Source organism: Rhinoderma darwinii, chromosome 1 (genome assembly GCF_050947455.1).
Source record: "Rhinoderma darwinii isolate aRhiDar2 chromosome 1, aRhiDar2.hap1, whole genome shotgun sequence".
NCBI lineage: Eukaryota > Metazoa > Chordata > Amphibia > Anura > Rhinodermatidae > Rhinoderma > Rhinoderma darwinii.
The window spans coordinates 227,174,428-227,190,596 of record NC_134687.1 but is presented as its reverse complement, the minus strand read 5'-3'; the positions used below and the strand labels follow the sequence as shown (position 1 = coordinate 227,190,596).

Sequence of the window (16,169 nt, the reverse complement as noted above, 5' to 3'; positions counted from 1 at the left end):
ATTTTATTGTGCAAACGCTGCAAAACATAAAAAAACCCTGTATACATATGGTATCGCCGTAATCGTACCGACCCGCAGAATAAAGTAAAATTGTCATTTATAGCGCATTATGAACGCCGTAAGAAATAAAGAATTTAAAATGCCAAAATCACTGTTTTTGGTCACCAAAGCTCTAAATAAAATGTAATAAAAAGTGATCAAAAAGTTGCATGTACCAAAAAATGGTACCAATAAAAACTACAGCTCGTCCTGCCAAAAATAAGCCCTCATACCGCTCAATTCATGGAAAAATAAAAAAGTTATGGTGTTTGGAAGGTGGGGAGTGAAAAACTAAAATGGAAAAGCAAAAAAGGATCAGTCCTGCAAATGTTAATTAGTTTCTATTAAAAAAATAAATTATTACTACATGTGGGGTATTGTCATACTCGGGAAAGATTGTGTTACAAATTTAGGGTGACTTTTTCTCCTTTATCCCTTGTGAAAATGAAAAAATGCAACATTTTAGTGGACAAAAATGTTTATATTCATTTTCACGGCCTAATTCTACTAAATTCTGCAAAAAACCTGTGTGGTATAAATGCTTACTATACCCCTAGAAAAATTCCTTGAGGGGTCTAGTTTCCAAAATGAGGTAACTTTTGGGGGAGTTTCCACTGTTTTGGCACCACAAGACCTCAAACCTGACATGGTGCCTAAAATATAATCTAAAAATAAGCAGGCCCCAAAATCCACTAGGTGCTCCTTTGCTTCTGAGGCCGGTGTTTCGGTCCATTAGGACACTAGGGCCACATGTGGGATATTCCTAAAAACTGCAGGACCTGGGCAATAAATATTGAGTTGTATTTCTCTGGTAAAACCTTCTGTGTTACACAATTTATTTTATTAGTAATGAATTTCGGCAAAAAAAAAGAGAAATTTGTAAATTTCCCCTCTACTTTGCTTTATTTCCTGTGAAACGCCTAAAGAGTTAAGAAACTTTCTGAATGCTGTTTTGAATACTTTGAGGGGTGCAGTTTTTAAAATGGGGTGATTTATTTCTGGGATTCTAATATATAAGGCCCTCAAAACCACTTCAGAACTAAACTGGTCTGTGTAAAAATAGCCTTTTAAACTTTTCTTGAAAATGTGAGAAACTGCTGCTAAAGTTCTAAGCCTTGTAATGTCCTAGAAAAATAAAAGGATGTTCAAAAATCGATCCAAATATAAAGTAGACATATGGGAAATGGTAACTAGTGACTATTTTGTGTGGTATTACTAGCTGTTTTACAAGCAGATACATTTAAATTTAGAAAAATGCAAATTTTTGCTAATTTTCTCAAAATTTTGGTGTTTTTCACGAATAAATATTGAATTTATCGACCAAAGCATAGGTAAAAGCATTCCGGAGTTATTACCACATAAAGTGACACATGTCAGATTTGAAAAAATCGCCTGTGCCACAAGTCCACAACAGGCTGCGTCCTAAAGGGGTTGACAAATCAATAGATGCTATGCACTACATGTAAAGTCAAACACAACAAAGTTAGTGTCTGGCAGATGGGAGCCCTGTGGATCACGAGAATTGGTCAGTCCTGGTCCTTATCATCTATGGAGAACCAACTGCACATGTGAGGTTATTCTTCATTGAAATGAGGCTCCATAATAGAGAACTCATCAACATGGCACTAATAACATCATACGGTTATGTGAACGAGGCCTTAGAGAGATCTGTTCTCACTACCATTTTTTTTCCACCAAAACCAGAAACTGATCTCAGAACAAGGAAAAAGGTCTAGGAATTGTGAGAGATGTTAAAGGGATTAAAAAAATGGTCTGCTAAATTATGTTAAGTTGCAATATCAATGCCTAGCATCCTCCAAGGAGTCAAGTTATTGTAGAATACAAGTCACTCTAACCTTTGTAAGATTATGGACAGATTGCACACACGTAGAAGATATGATAAGATATTATAATAAGTGTGATAGGAATGAAGCATATGGTGAAGCCTGAGGGTATAATTAGGCACAACCTGCAGTTAGCTAGCCTGATTTTCATTGACATTTAGCAATACAGCAGTGAGAAATGGCAGGCAATGCTTCGTAAATTATACAAGAGCTCTGCTCCACACTGACATTTTATGGTCAGTTCCTAAAATTTATCAACCACAATACATATCTTACTCTATGGTTATTGGTAGACTACGTGCTTATTACCACTATTTGTGAGTACATGAAGGGCCTTTTACACCTGCCGATATTCGGCCAGTGCATCAAGCGCCGATCAACGAGACATCGGCGCTCGTTTGCTCCTGTCACACGGAGCTATGTATGGGGACGAGTGGTCGTTATTCTGATGTTTCGTCCCCATACATTATTATCATGTCGGCAGCACGTCTCCCTGTTTACACAGGGATATATGCTCTCGACAACCATAATATTTAACTTTTTTAAAACAATACGATCAGCAGATGATCGAGTGTTTGTGTAATGACGGGTAGGGAGACAGACAGGTGAGCCCTAATCTACCCGCCACTCAGTCCCTGCCTACTTGCACGGTCCGTCCTAGGAGACGGCGTACAACTGGGCGACGGTCCCTACGCTCAATATGTGCACGATAGACAAACAGACAAGGGTACACAGAAGCTAAGGGAAATGGGGCAGTTGCCCACGGCAACACCGTGAGCAACATGAGTAGTGAACGAGTCGAGTCAAACCAGGAGTGTACAAGGTACCAAACGCAGAGCAGGAGCGTAGTCAGTAAAGCCAGGGTCGATATGAAGCAGATGTCAATAGTAATAGCAGGAACAGCAGAGCCAGGAAACAAGATAGAATCACAGGCAAAGACAAGCAGGAAATGAAGGTATAAATAGACCGAGGGCGGGAGCTAGAACAGTCTGGCCAGGCTGTGATAGGTTCTACCACTCCTCAGCCTACCAGCCTGAGTGGTAGCAGATCGAGTCACTCTATCAGACCTAGGAGCAGGTGCAGACTGATTAACCATGGGCGTCGACACAGAAGCTGTGTCTGGCAGATCCTTTACAGTTTGCTAGTTCATCTGCTGATCGCTGCCCTGTTTACACAGGGCAATTATCGGCAATGAGCGTTCTATGAACGCTTATCTGCCCGATAATCGCCCAGTGTAAAAGGGCCTTTATGAAGCTGTAAGTAAGGTATATAATCACATTCTTATCCCTGTCTATTTATTCCAATGAGGATAGTTGTGGTTGGATCAGCAAACGACGCCTGCTCTGGTTATCCACAGCTGACTATTGGTGATGGCTCTGCAATGATCTCTAAAGTATACAGTAGCATGCACTTAAAGAGGCTCTGTCACCACATTATAAGTGCCCTATCTCCTATATAAGAAGATTGGCGCTATAATGTAGGTGACAGTAATGCTTTTTATTTCGAAAAACGATCTATTTTAAACCACTTTATGAGTGATTTTTAACTTTATGCTAATGAGTTTATTAATGCCTACGTGGGCGTGTTTTTACTTTGGTCAGCGTCATACACTCCTTTGTACAACGCCCACTTGGTCTAATCAGTGACCAATCAGCGTCATGCACTTCTCTCCATTCATTTACACTGCACTAGTGATATAGTTATATCACTATGTGCAGCTACATACACAAACACTAACATTACTGCAGTGTCCTGATAATGAATACACATCACTACCAGCCTGGACGTGATGTTTATTCAGAATCCTGAACACTTCTGAATCTTTTCTGTGAGATTCCAGCAAGGCAAGCATAATCTCGTTTGAAATGACAGGTTACATCGTAATCTCGCGAGATTACGCTTGCCTTGCTGTAAATCTCACAGAGACGCTACAGACATGTCAGGATTCTGAATAAACCTCACATCCAGGCTGGTAGTGATGTATATTCATTATCAGGACACTGCAGTAATGTTAGTGTTTGTGTTAGTGACTGCACTAGCGATATAACTATATCGCTAGTGCAGTGTAAATGAATGGAGAGAAGTGCATGACGCTGATTGGTCAGCGTCATACACTCCTCTGTACAACGCCCACTTGGTCTAAAGTGAAACATACCCACTTGGGCATTAAGAAACTCATTAGCATAAAGCTAAAAATCGCTCATAAAGTGGTTTAAAATAGATAGTTTTTCTAAATAAAAAGCATTACTGTCACCTACATTATAGCGCCAATCTCCGTATATAGGAGATAGGGCACTTATAATGTGATGACAGAGCCTCTTTAAGGCCCTTTTACAGGGCCAATGATCGGGCAAATGAGTGTTCATATAAACGCTCATTCCTGATCATTGCCCTGTATGAACAGGCCAACGATCAGCCAATGAACGAGCAAACGCTCATTCATCGGCTGATCGTATAGTTTATGCAGCATGAGATATTATCATTGTCAGCAGCACATATCCCTGGGGGCGAGCGTAGTAATGATCGCTGGTCCACATGCCGTGCATTCGATTTAATACGAGTTTTAGACACTTTTTGCTCCTCACAAGAACAGTTTTAAAGTGTGTAGAAATAGGGGTGGGGATAAGTGCAGTCCAAAAAGGCGCCAGATTTGATAATGGCATGCACCACAATTTTGGCACAAAATACTGGAGTAAAGTAAACTAGCCAAGAGGTGGCATATTGAAGAAAAAAGTGTCTAACATGTCTACAAAATGCAGCAAATCTATCATACAGCGTGCACCATTCAGATACATCTTCTGCCTGCCTGGTCTACTTCAAAATGGTGTAAATTTAAGAGAGTAATAATAATAAATCTCCCCAGTGTTGATCACATACGTCACAATGGTTTGTTATTGCGGGTCTAACTAATGAGCCCCTTCTGTCTAGAAATGTGAATGGAGCTGTGTTGCAAATCCGACACAGCACAAGGTTGGGAGGAAAAAAGGGCCACTGTGCTTTACCAGATGGCTGAACACCATATTTATGAAGCCCCGCAACACTTTTTCTGAATGTGGACTTCAGAATTGCAGCAAGTGTGATTGTTTTACTAACATTTACCGACACTTTTCTACCTGCTGTTGATGAATCTGGTGCACACTACTTGCGGGAGAGACACTGGTGAACTGCTTGTACCATGCACCAGTATTAATACATTTCCCTCACTATTTCTTCTAATACAACCACTGCATTTGTATATGAGTAAATGGAATTAGTGTGAATGAACGCTTGCCAAGCAAGACTAGGTAAATGTTAAAAGGACTGTTTTTTTTAAATTTCATTTTAACATATGGAATTGGGCATTGTATTTTAATACAAATTATTCAACACTAAAACTAGATGAATATGTTTTAATAAATCGTGAGAGGTAAAGTAACATAGGACTGGCTTTACAATGTTCTCTACTGCTTAGCTACCGCAAACTAGCATTTATTCTAACAACGCTATCCACACTTGACATGACATTGGTGATTTATAATCCAAGCTTTTTTTGACAGCTAGCTCTTTAATAAATCATACCTAGGCACAGACATCAGTGACAGGCTATGGTTTACTCAAATCTAAGCATTATGGAGGGCACAGACAAGAACCTGCCCAAACCACTTGGAGCCCATAATAACCCTTGTGACAATTACTCACTACAGAGCGACAGACAGGGGGAGAGACAGGCTGACAGCTGGACAGATGGAGGGCTGAAAACAATGACAGCTTTAATAGCATGTGTTCTTCCTATACCAAATATAAATGAAGGGGTTACATAACTGAAATGTGTATTCCCATGCATTCTATGCCTATAAAGACAGTTTTATATAAAGGAGACAGGTCGTGATGTGCCCAAGTAAATAACACCGCATATAAACAAAAGACAGGACCATGCAACCAAAATCTTCATAATAGGCATCTAATAACCCCATATTGAATATCAAATATTGGGAGAGGAACATCAAGATCTTGGATACACTCACTTGATATTGAGGGAGAACTATAAATGTACTCATCTGCCTAGACATGTTATATGTGGCTTGTGTGGTCAGTTTGTTCTTGGTAATTTTAACTGATTTCAATTGTCTGCGTTATATTTTATGTATTGACAATACATGTGGATGCTCATATTACTATCTTATGACTTAAAATGGCTTTTTATAAAGTACATATACACACACAACCACGCATTAAGGTTTTTAAAAGAGGATCTAGCGAGATATTTCACATTCATGTTTAATGTAAGAAAAACAATTATCAACCTATGTGTCAATTTATCAATCTTTTTTTTATTGTAGGTGAACATGTAATGAAAGTTTGTGAAACAAACAGAAAGAAGAAACTGCAATGTTCTACAGAGCAGCTGAACCCCTTTTTTTCATTACCCAAATCTTTGACATTACAGTTGGACTGAAGTTCCTTTGGTCCTCCAGAGAAAATAATCCTGAGGGCCAACCATCCATCTATACAGAATATGTACATGTTCACTTCTAATTTTATTGTACACTTAACATTGCACACACAGAACATGTCATCAATACGGTCTAAAAGTCTATTTGTGAATCAACCTATAAGGAATAAACCCTAGTGGCAAGTTAGCTCTAGATGGAGTTTTGGCGTCTATTATTGTGTCAGAGACGGGGCCCTGGTACACTGGTGGGCTAGTATGACCCTGTCTGACTTTCATCTCAAGCAGTTTTTCACATAATGTCTTTGATGTACTTCAGCGTATTCATCAGGAGGTTGCCAATGTATATGTCAAAATGCCCATAGATTTCTATTACTAAAACATATGGTAAAAAATGTCCTGCACAGTATACCTTGGCATACAAGTAGTCAAGAGGATCCCACAATATAGCGCAAACTGAGTGATAGACGTTACAATAGGAGCTAACGGCAGACATATGCTACTGTATACGGTATACGTTCAGTGACACTTTTCAAACATGTATGCCGAACGTAAGTCCTAAACATAGTGTGAAAAACGGTAAGCAAATGGCAATTGATTAGAATGAGCTTAAATTTAGAACGTTTTTATAAGTGATTATGGAATTATGGAGTCTCTGTGTGGCACCAAAAGGGTTTAAGAGTTCTGAAATTTAAGGAAATGATGGAGGACCCTGCTCACAGTCCCAACTGATGTGATTTTCTCACATGACATGACTATGAAGCGTCAAATTATACAGTAGCTTCTGGATGGTTTCTCATTCAGGACATGCCTTTATGAGGCTCATTTTCCTCAGTATATGTGAGGTACTTACATGATAATATTTTTTTCTTCCTGGTAGTTTATTTGTATTTTTATATCGTTGCTCTTCTTACTACACTACAAATTGTTGTCCATGCACAGCCTTTGCACTAGGTTTGTGTTACGTACAGTACCCAATTTGAACATACAAAGTTGCGGTGGAAAGAATGGGTCAAGGATACTACTATGGAGGGATAAAAGCAAAAATGCAAAAAACGGGCGTTTTCCATGCGCTACTGATCAGTATGGTTACCCATACACGTAAAACCAAAATCCTCAAAGATACCAATGTGGTCGGTAGTTCTTGCCTCTAACTGACCTTTCACTAGGTTATTTAACTGGCACCCCACCCATCTATTTATATACTACCTGAGGAAGAAACCGGTTCGGTTTCGAAACTGTTCACTGTTAAACAGTTGTGTTTTATATTTACCATTGTACCAATAAAATCCCTATAATACCGACCACATTGGTATCTTTGAGGATTTTGGTTTTACGTGTATGGGTAACCATACTGATCAGTAGCGCATGGAAAACGCCCGTTTTTTGCATTTTTGCTTTTATCCCTCCATTCATTATTGAGACTTTGCTTTCCAAGTTCTCAAATCGGGTTCTATGCTGCAATTGGATCCTGCCACCAATACATCGTGGAGGCTACCTGTCTGGAATCTACTACACTGGATGTTATGCTCCCAGCATAACTGCACCAGGTGAGCACTATCTAACACCTTGTTCACACGTGTACCATCACAGTGTCATGCACTATTGTGCGCTTTGTGTTTTTTCTACCTTTCTCAAGGATACTACTATGACTAAGCTCAGACTACTCTATGACGAAGCTCACAGTGTCTCATGTATTTGATAATAGTTTCATTAAATTGATTAAATTAAATGTAAGTTTTTTTTGTTTTTTTAAATGTGGTTATTTATTATTTATTTTTATAAACATCCCTCGGGGAAGTCATATTGGAGACACAAGCGGCCTTCCTGTAGGTGAGTGTGCTTTATAGCAGCTGAAATAAATGGGAGTCAGTTGACTGAGAAATGTCATAGATTATTACAGTCTCCAGAAAGTGAGTACAACCCCTCCCCCCCACGCCCCAAAGATCAGGGAGTGACAGGGGAGATGCATACGGAGCCTTACATGTGTGTGTGTATATAGTGTTACTATCAGGCCTTTAGCAGTGAAAAAAGAACTGTTATTAAATCCCCCGCCCATTGCTCATTTCTCCCAGCCTATGCAGCAAAGCGGTCAAGTGAGCTACAGAAAACAGGAAGCTCTAGCTTAAAGAGGCTCTGTCACCAGATTTTGCAACCCCTATCTGCTATTGCAGCAGATAGGCGCTGCAATGTAGACTCCAGTAACGTTTTTATTTTTAAAAAACGAGCATTTTTGGCCAAGTTATGACCATTTTTGTATTTATGCAAATGAGGCTTGCAAAAGTACAACTGGGCGTGTTTACAGTAAAAGTACAACTGGGCGTGTATTATGTGTGTACATCGGGGCGTTTTTACTTCTTTAACTAGCTGGGCGTTAGGAATGGGAGTGTATGATGCTGACGAATCAGCATCATCCACTTCTGTTCGTTAACACCCAGCTTCTGGCAGTGCAGACACACAGCGTGTTCTCGAGAGATCACGCTGTGACGTCACTCACTTCCTGCCCCAGGTCCTGCATCGTGTCGGCCACATCGGCACCAGAGGCTACAGTTGATTCTGCAGCAGCATCAGCGTTTGCAGGTAAGTAGCTACATCGACTTACCTGCAAACGCCGATGCTGCTGCAGAATCAACTGTAGCCTCTGGTGCCGATGTGTCCTCGCTCGTCCGACACGATGCAGGACCTGGGGCAGGAAGTGAGTGATGTCACAGCGTGATCTCTCGAGAACACGCTGTGTCTGCACTGCCAGAAGCTGGGCGTTCTGAAGAGAAGTGGATGATACTTCTCGTCAGAACGCCCAGCTAGTAAAATAAGTAAACACGCCCAGATGTAACACACATAATACACGCCCAGTTGGACTTTTACTTTAAACACGCCCAGTTGGACTTTAGCAAGCCTCATTTGCATAAATACAAAAATGGTCATAACTTGGCCAAAAATGCTCGTTTTTTAAAAATAAAAACGTTACTCTTATCTACATTGCAGCGCCGATCTGCTGCAATAGGAGATAGGGGTTGCAAAATCTGGTGACAAAGCCTCTTTAAAGAGGCTCTGTCACCAGATTATAAATGCCCTATCTCCTACATAATCTGATCGGCGCTGGAATGTAGATAACAGCAGTGGTTTTTATTTTGAAAAACAATCATTTTTTAGCAAGTTATGAGCAATTTTAGATTTAGTTTCTTAATGCCCAACTGGGCGTGTTTTTACTTTTGACCAAGTGGGTGTTGTAAAGGAGTGTATGAGGCCGACCAATCAGTGACCAATCAGTGACATACACTTCTCATTGTTCCAGCCCAGCATGATCCACAGCACAGTGAGATTGTGCAGTGAAAGACGCTGGGCTGGAACAATGTGAAGTGTATGTCACTGATTGGTCACTGATTGGTCGGCCTCATACACTTCTTTACAACACCCACTTGGTCAAAAGTAAAAACACGCCCAGTTGGGCATTAAGAAACTAAATCTAAAATTGCTCATAACTTGCTAAAAAATGATAGTTTTTTAAAATAAAAACCACTGTTGTTATCTACATTCCAGCGCCGATCAGATTATATAGGAGATAGGCCATTTATAATCTGGTGACAGAGCCTCTTTAACGTGACTTCTCTAGTGGCCAGTTTCAAAACTGCAACATTTTATTTGGATAACCACATCAACAAAAAGAAACAGCACCAACATTTAAAAAAAATATAAGTTTATTATTAAAACTTAAATTTAAAGAATGCGATTTTCTGATGACATTTTTTTTTTTAAACAGAAATGTGTATCAGTATGTTTGGTGCAACTTTCTAATTACTTTTTATTCAAAATAGTTTTACATTTTTTAGATACAGCTGCTTTGTATCCTGTGTACAGAGCAGCTGTATCTAGCGCTGAGACCTGTATCCGTCATTTGCAGTATCTAAACAAGTAAAAATAATTTTTAATAAAAAGTAATTAGAAAGTTTCACCAAACGTACTGATACACATTTTTATAAAAAAAATAAAATTCAAAAGGTGTACATAGCCTTTAATGGCTGCAAGAAAAAATATGGCCTACAGGTATAGTTACAATTACTGTAAAGATTGCAAACTAATTCAGTGCGGCGTGGCATGGAGGCGATCAGCCTGTGGCACTGCTGAGGTGTTATGGAAGCCCAGATTGCTTTGATCGGCCTTCAGCTCATCTGCATTGTTGGGTCTGGTGTCTCATCTTCTTCTTGACAATACCCCATAGATTCTCTATGGGGTTTATGTCAGGCAAGTTTTCTGGCTAATCAAGCACAGTGATACTCTGGTTATTAAACCAGGTATTGGTACTTTTGGCAGTGTGGGCAGGTGCCAAGTCCTGCCGGAAAATTAAATCAGCATCTCCATAAAGATTGTCAGCAGAGGGAAGCATGAAGTGCTATAAAATTCACTGGTAGACGGCTGTGGTGACTCTGGACTTGATATAACACAGTGGACCAACACCAGCAGATGACATGGCTCCTCAAACTATCACTGACGGTGGAAACTTCAGTGGACCGCAAGAAACTTGGATCAAGTGGGCGTTGTGGAGAGAAGTGTATGACGCTCACCAATCAGCGTCATACACATCTCTCCATTCATTTACTCTGCACATAGGATTCTGATTACACATCGCGTCCTGGCTGGAGGTAATGTATATTCATTGTCAGGACACTGCAGTAACGTTATAGTGTGTTTATGTGGCTGCACATAGCGATATAGCTATATCGCTATCTGCAGTGTAAATGAATGGAGAGAAGTGTAGGACGCTGATTGGTCACTGATTGGTCAGCGTCATACACTCCTCTGTACAACGCCCACTTGGTCATATAGTAAAACACGCCCAGTTGTCCATTGAGAAACTCATTAGCATAAAGCTAATATAAGTCATAACTCCGTCAAAAATAATCGTTTTTCTAAATAAATAACACTGCTGTGATCTACATTACAGCGCCGATCACATCATGTACAATATAGGCCACTTATAATGTGGTGACAGAGCCTCTTTAAAGTCTATTTTTCTATGTCGTACACCTAATGAATGATTTTAGGCAGGTCTACCACAATATGCAGTACTTAAACTAAGTCAAACAACGTCTATAAACCATATTTGACAATGTGGCACACATGCAAAATTTTTTTGAATATTTACACTGCTGGAAAATATAACGCCAAAAAGACACATTTTATATATGTGCCCAATAACTAAACAAGACAGAACAAGAAATATTAGGAACACATAATAGACATAATATAATCATTAATTTACTCAATATGACAGTTTATATTATTAAGGTGCAGTAAGTAAAGCAAATCATGTAACAAAGTTCTGAACATGGATGAAGTAAACCTTTGCCCTGAACTGTGTACAGAGCAGCTCATAAACTAAAGCTGCAGTACAGGAAATGCATAGATAAGAGACACTGTGGGAATACAGACAGACATCAATGTAATGTGTTTATTTCATAAATACAGGATCTAATTTGTAAATGCATTCTCCACATGTTCAGATATAATTAGGAATTGCCTGAGGGAACCCTGGCACATTGCAGAGTGAATCGCATAGGCCAATGGGAGCGTAGAAATTTCTGCACAAAGAGCAATTGCCCTAGCAGACACAATGCAAAGGCTGACCATGTAAAGCATAATAAAATATCCAGATTAGTAGAGCTCAGTAAATGCAGGGAGTAGGCAAATTACATAAAGCATAACTCTCTGACATTATATTACACTTATCTGCTAAGGACCTGGGTCATAGTTTTGCAAGTAGGAACCCAATATATGTAAGGCATGACATGGCTGTTTTCAGGGCCTGCCTTAGGTTGGATGGCGCCCTGTGCGGGACTCTCTATTGCCGCCCCCTACACAAACCAAAAATTAACCACATATAAAGACACGCACATACTGGAACATATATACTGTACATCCATAAAGACAGATATTTAGACATACAGGCAAATGTACATACACACATCTGGAATATATACATACAGGTAAATATAAAGACGTACACACACACACACACACACACACACACACGCAGATAAATACACAGACAGGAACATATACAAATACATAAAATGCACATATATACAAGCACAAAGACGCTTCACAAACAGACCCATATATACCCAGTACAGATAATGTAGTAGATGTTACCTGCAGTCCTATGTAACACCACAGATAACACAGTGATAACTCTCTGAGTACAGATAATGTCGTAGATTTCACGTGCAGCCCTACATAACACCAAAGATAACACACAGTAATGACGGAGTACAGATAATGGAGTAGATGTCACCTACAGTCCTATTTAACACCACAGATAACACACAGTGATAACTTTCTGAGAACAGATAATGTAGTAGCGTTACCTGTAGTCCTATGTAACACCACAGATAACACAGTGATAAATCTCTGAGTACAGATAATGTAGTAGATATCACCTGCAGTCCTATGTAACACCACAGATAACCCAGTGATAACTCCCTAAGTACAGATAATGTAGTAGTGTTACCTGCAGTCCTATGTAACACCGCTGATAGCACAGTGATAACTCTCTGAGTAGAGATAATGTCATAGATGATAACTATACTCACAGCCATATATAAACACACACACACACACACACACACACACACACACATGAGTGTATATATAAGGGCAGCAGAGTATATAAGGGGCAGCAGAGTATATAAGGGGCAGCAGAGTATATAAGGGGCAGCAGGGTACATAAGGGGCAGCAGGATATATAAGGGGCAGCAGGGTATATAAGGGGCAGCAGGGTATATAAGGGGCAGCAGGGCATATAGGGGCAGCAGGGTATATAGGGGCAACAGGTTATATATGGGGCAACAGGTTATATAAGGGGCAGCAGGACATATAGGGGCAGCAGGGTATATAGGAGGCAGCAGGTTATATAAGGGGCAGCAGGATATATAGGGGCAGCACAGATATCTTCATTTTATTTGTTCTACTTAATATTGAACACACACTCTTACAAAGAGACATAAACACATTCATAGACACACACACACACACACACACACACACACACACTGTAACATATACACAAACAAATACAGAGACACATACAGTTTTTTTTATGTTTTACTACTTTTACAAGGAAAAACTTATTGTTAAAAATACAATTTGTTATGTTCATTTTAAAAAAATGTTACATTGTTCTTGAGGGAAAATGGGAGAAGTTTTTTTTTTATTTATTATTTATTTAAAAAAAACTTTTTTTTTTTACAGTTTGTTTTTTTAACTTATCCCTCTAGGGGACTTAAACCAGCGACTGTTGGATCGCCTGCATGATATACTGCAATAATGAAGTATTGCAGTATATCGGGATACTGACACTCTCCTATGAAGCCCTGATGCCATGCCAACCAATGGCACCCCGCGATCACATCGCGGGGGCCGTTACAACGTTACAGACAGCTGCCCCCCTGTTTTTAGTCATTTAAATTCTTCACACTTAGCGGAAATCCACAGCGGATGAGATTTGAATAATTTTCATCCACCTGCTGCGTAAATACTGAGCGGAAAAAACACTCCGAAATTGACCTGCGGTGCGTTTTTTTACACCACAGCATGTCAATTGTATTTGCGTAAACGCAGCTTATTTGTTGTGGCTTTTCCCTATTGAATTCAATGGGTGGGTAAAACCCGCAACAAATAGCAGATGTTGTGCTTTTTGCGGCGGAAAAAAAATCTTATACTTTGAATTCTGTTGCAAAGGAAGATGGCTCTGTGCATCCACCTCTCCGTGCATGTGTACGTTTTAAACGTTTTTTTTTCAATAAAGAGAAAGATTTTTCCTTTTAAACTGGATCAAAATTTTTCTTCCTTTGCATCATGATTTAACTGAGCGCCACCTCAAGGATCCATGTGCAATCTGGGATCCAAACACCAAGACTGGTGAGCTGGAGAAAAACTTTCTATTTTTCTACTTAGAATTCTGTGTTTCTTCATCCGGGCCAGCGGTCACATGAGATGAAATGTCATCCCAGGACAGCAGAACGTCAGTACATCGGAGGGACGCGCTGCAGTGGTAATGATCCATTGTTTTTTTTCTATGCAGCGGACATTCCGGCCAAAAAACTGCATCACTATTTGGTTCCCCGTGGCGCACAGTCGCGACCACTTTTTTAAGAATGGAAGAGCAAAGCGCCGTTTGCTACATTTCAATGCCAGAAAACTGGCATAAAAATGTTGTTACATTTCCCCCCATAGAAGTGAATGGGGCAGCTCTCGCACTGGGAACTCAAAACACATGGCTCCTTTGTTCAATTTTGGAAAGGTTGGAAAGCTAAGGGCCTGTTCACATCAACGTTGCCATTCCGTTGAGGGGTTCCATCGGTGGTTTCTGTCGGGTTAACACCCTCAAAGGAAAGGCAAACGGAAACCTAACCTTCCGTTTCCCTCACCAATGATAGCAATGGGGACGGAAACCTAGCTATTAGTTTCCATCTGTCACCGTTGTGACAGGGTTCCGTTGTTCTTGACGGAACCAATAGCGCAGTCGACTGAACCCTGTCAGAACGGTGACAGACGGAAACCATTAACTAGGTTTCCATCACGATTGAGTTCAATGGTGAGGGAAACGGAAGCTGAGATTTCCGTTTGCTTTCGGCTCAGGGGTAAACCCGATGGTGATGTGAATACAGCTTCTGATTTTCAGACTTTTTTTAAGCCACTCGCGATTTTCACTTCGTTTTTTACGGCCGTTATTGGAGCTGTTTTCTATAGAGTCAATGAAAAATGGCTCCAAAAACGTCACAACAAATGACCTGCACTTCCTTTTCGCAGCCGTTTTTTTTACGTAGCCGTTTTTCAAAACGGGCGCGTAAAAAAACGGCCTGTCGGAACAGAACGCCATTTTTCTCATTGAAATCAATGGGTAGATGTTTAGAGACGTTCTGCTTCCGATTTTTTGGCCGTTTTTCGGGCATTTACGAACATACCCTTAGTTTATATAATTTGTGCACTGTCGACACACATTAACAAAATGTGGTTATATTTCCCTATTGCTAAGGGTATGTTCACACGGCTTATTTTCAGCAATTTTTTGGGCCGTAAACACCCGAAAAACGTCTGAAAATACGAAGGATGAAGGCCTTCAAACATCTGCACATTGACTTCAATGGGAAAAGCAGCGTTTCGCACCGTAAAAATAAGTGCATATAATTTCTTGAGCCGTTTTTTGGAGCCGTTTTTCAGTGGGTCAATAGAAAAACAGCTCCAAATGGCCCCAAGAAATGCACCAAAAAGCTTGATGCTTAAAAAACGGCTGAAAATCAGAGGCTGTTTTCCTTTGAAAACAACTCCGTATTTTACAGCTGTTTTTAGTTTAGCCTGTAAACATACCCTAACGAGAGAGATTCAGCTCATTTCATTCTCAGGGTATGTTCACACGCAGGGCCGGCCTTAGGGGTGTGCGAGCGCACAGGGCGCTGCCCCATCCAAGCATGTAGGGGGTGCCACTGGGCTCTGCCTCTACTCTATGCTTTTCTCTTAGTTACACACATGGAGTAAAGTAAAAAATAGTGTAGTACCGTGTTAGCCAGAGACAATATGAAATGTTAAATACTTTTGTGTCAAAAAAGACAAAAGTATAATAGGTATGATACCTTTATTGGCTAACCATAAAAGTTCTATATGCAAGCTTTCAGAGCACAGAGGCTCCTTCTTCAGGCAGCTTACAAATGAATGACTCAGAAAAAAGCACAACATTTAGATGTTACACAAAGACAATTAGTACATGAGGTGATACATCATTAACCCCTTCCCGACATTTGCCGTACATGTACGTCATGGAAAGTACTGACTTCCCGCATCTTGCCGTACATGTACGCCAA

At 40.1% G+C, this 16,169-nt stretch overlaps 1 protein-coding gene and 1 long non-coding RNA gene across 9 annotated transcripts in view; one reads left to right on the top strand and one right to left on the bottom strand.

Moving 5' to 3' along the window:
- LOC142759634 (uncharacterized) overlaps nt 1-7,335 on the top strand; it is a 53,695-nt gene extending 46,360 nt beyond the window's left edge. For all 6 annotated transcript variants that reach the window (XR_012883167.1, XR_012883172.1, XR_012883170.1 and 3 more), the window contains one exon: nt 6,203-7,335. This is a non-coding gene — a long non-coding RNA (uncharacterized LOC142759634). The remainder of the gene's footprint in view (nt 1-6,202) is intronic.
- The window catches only part of LOC142759603 (PH and SEC7 domain-containing protein 3-like), a 683,786-nt gene that overhangs the window by 425,278 nt on the left and 242,339 nt on the right, over nt 1-16,169 (bottom strand). The gene's annotated exons all lie outside the window — the stretch shown is intronic.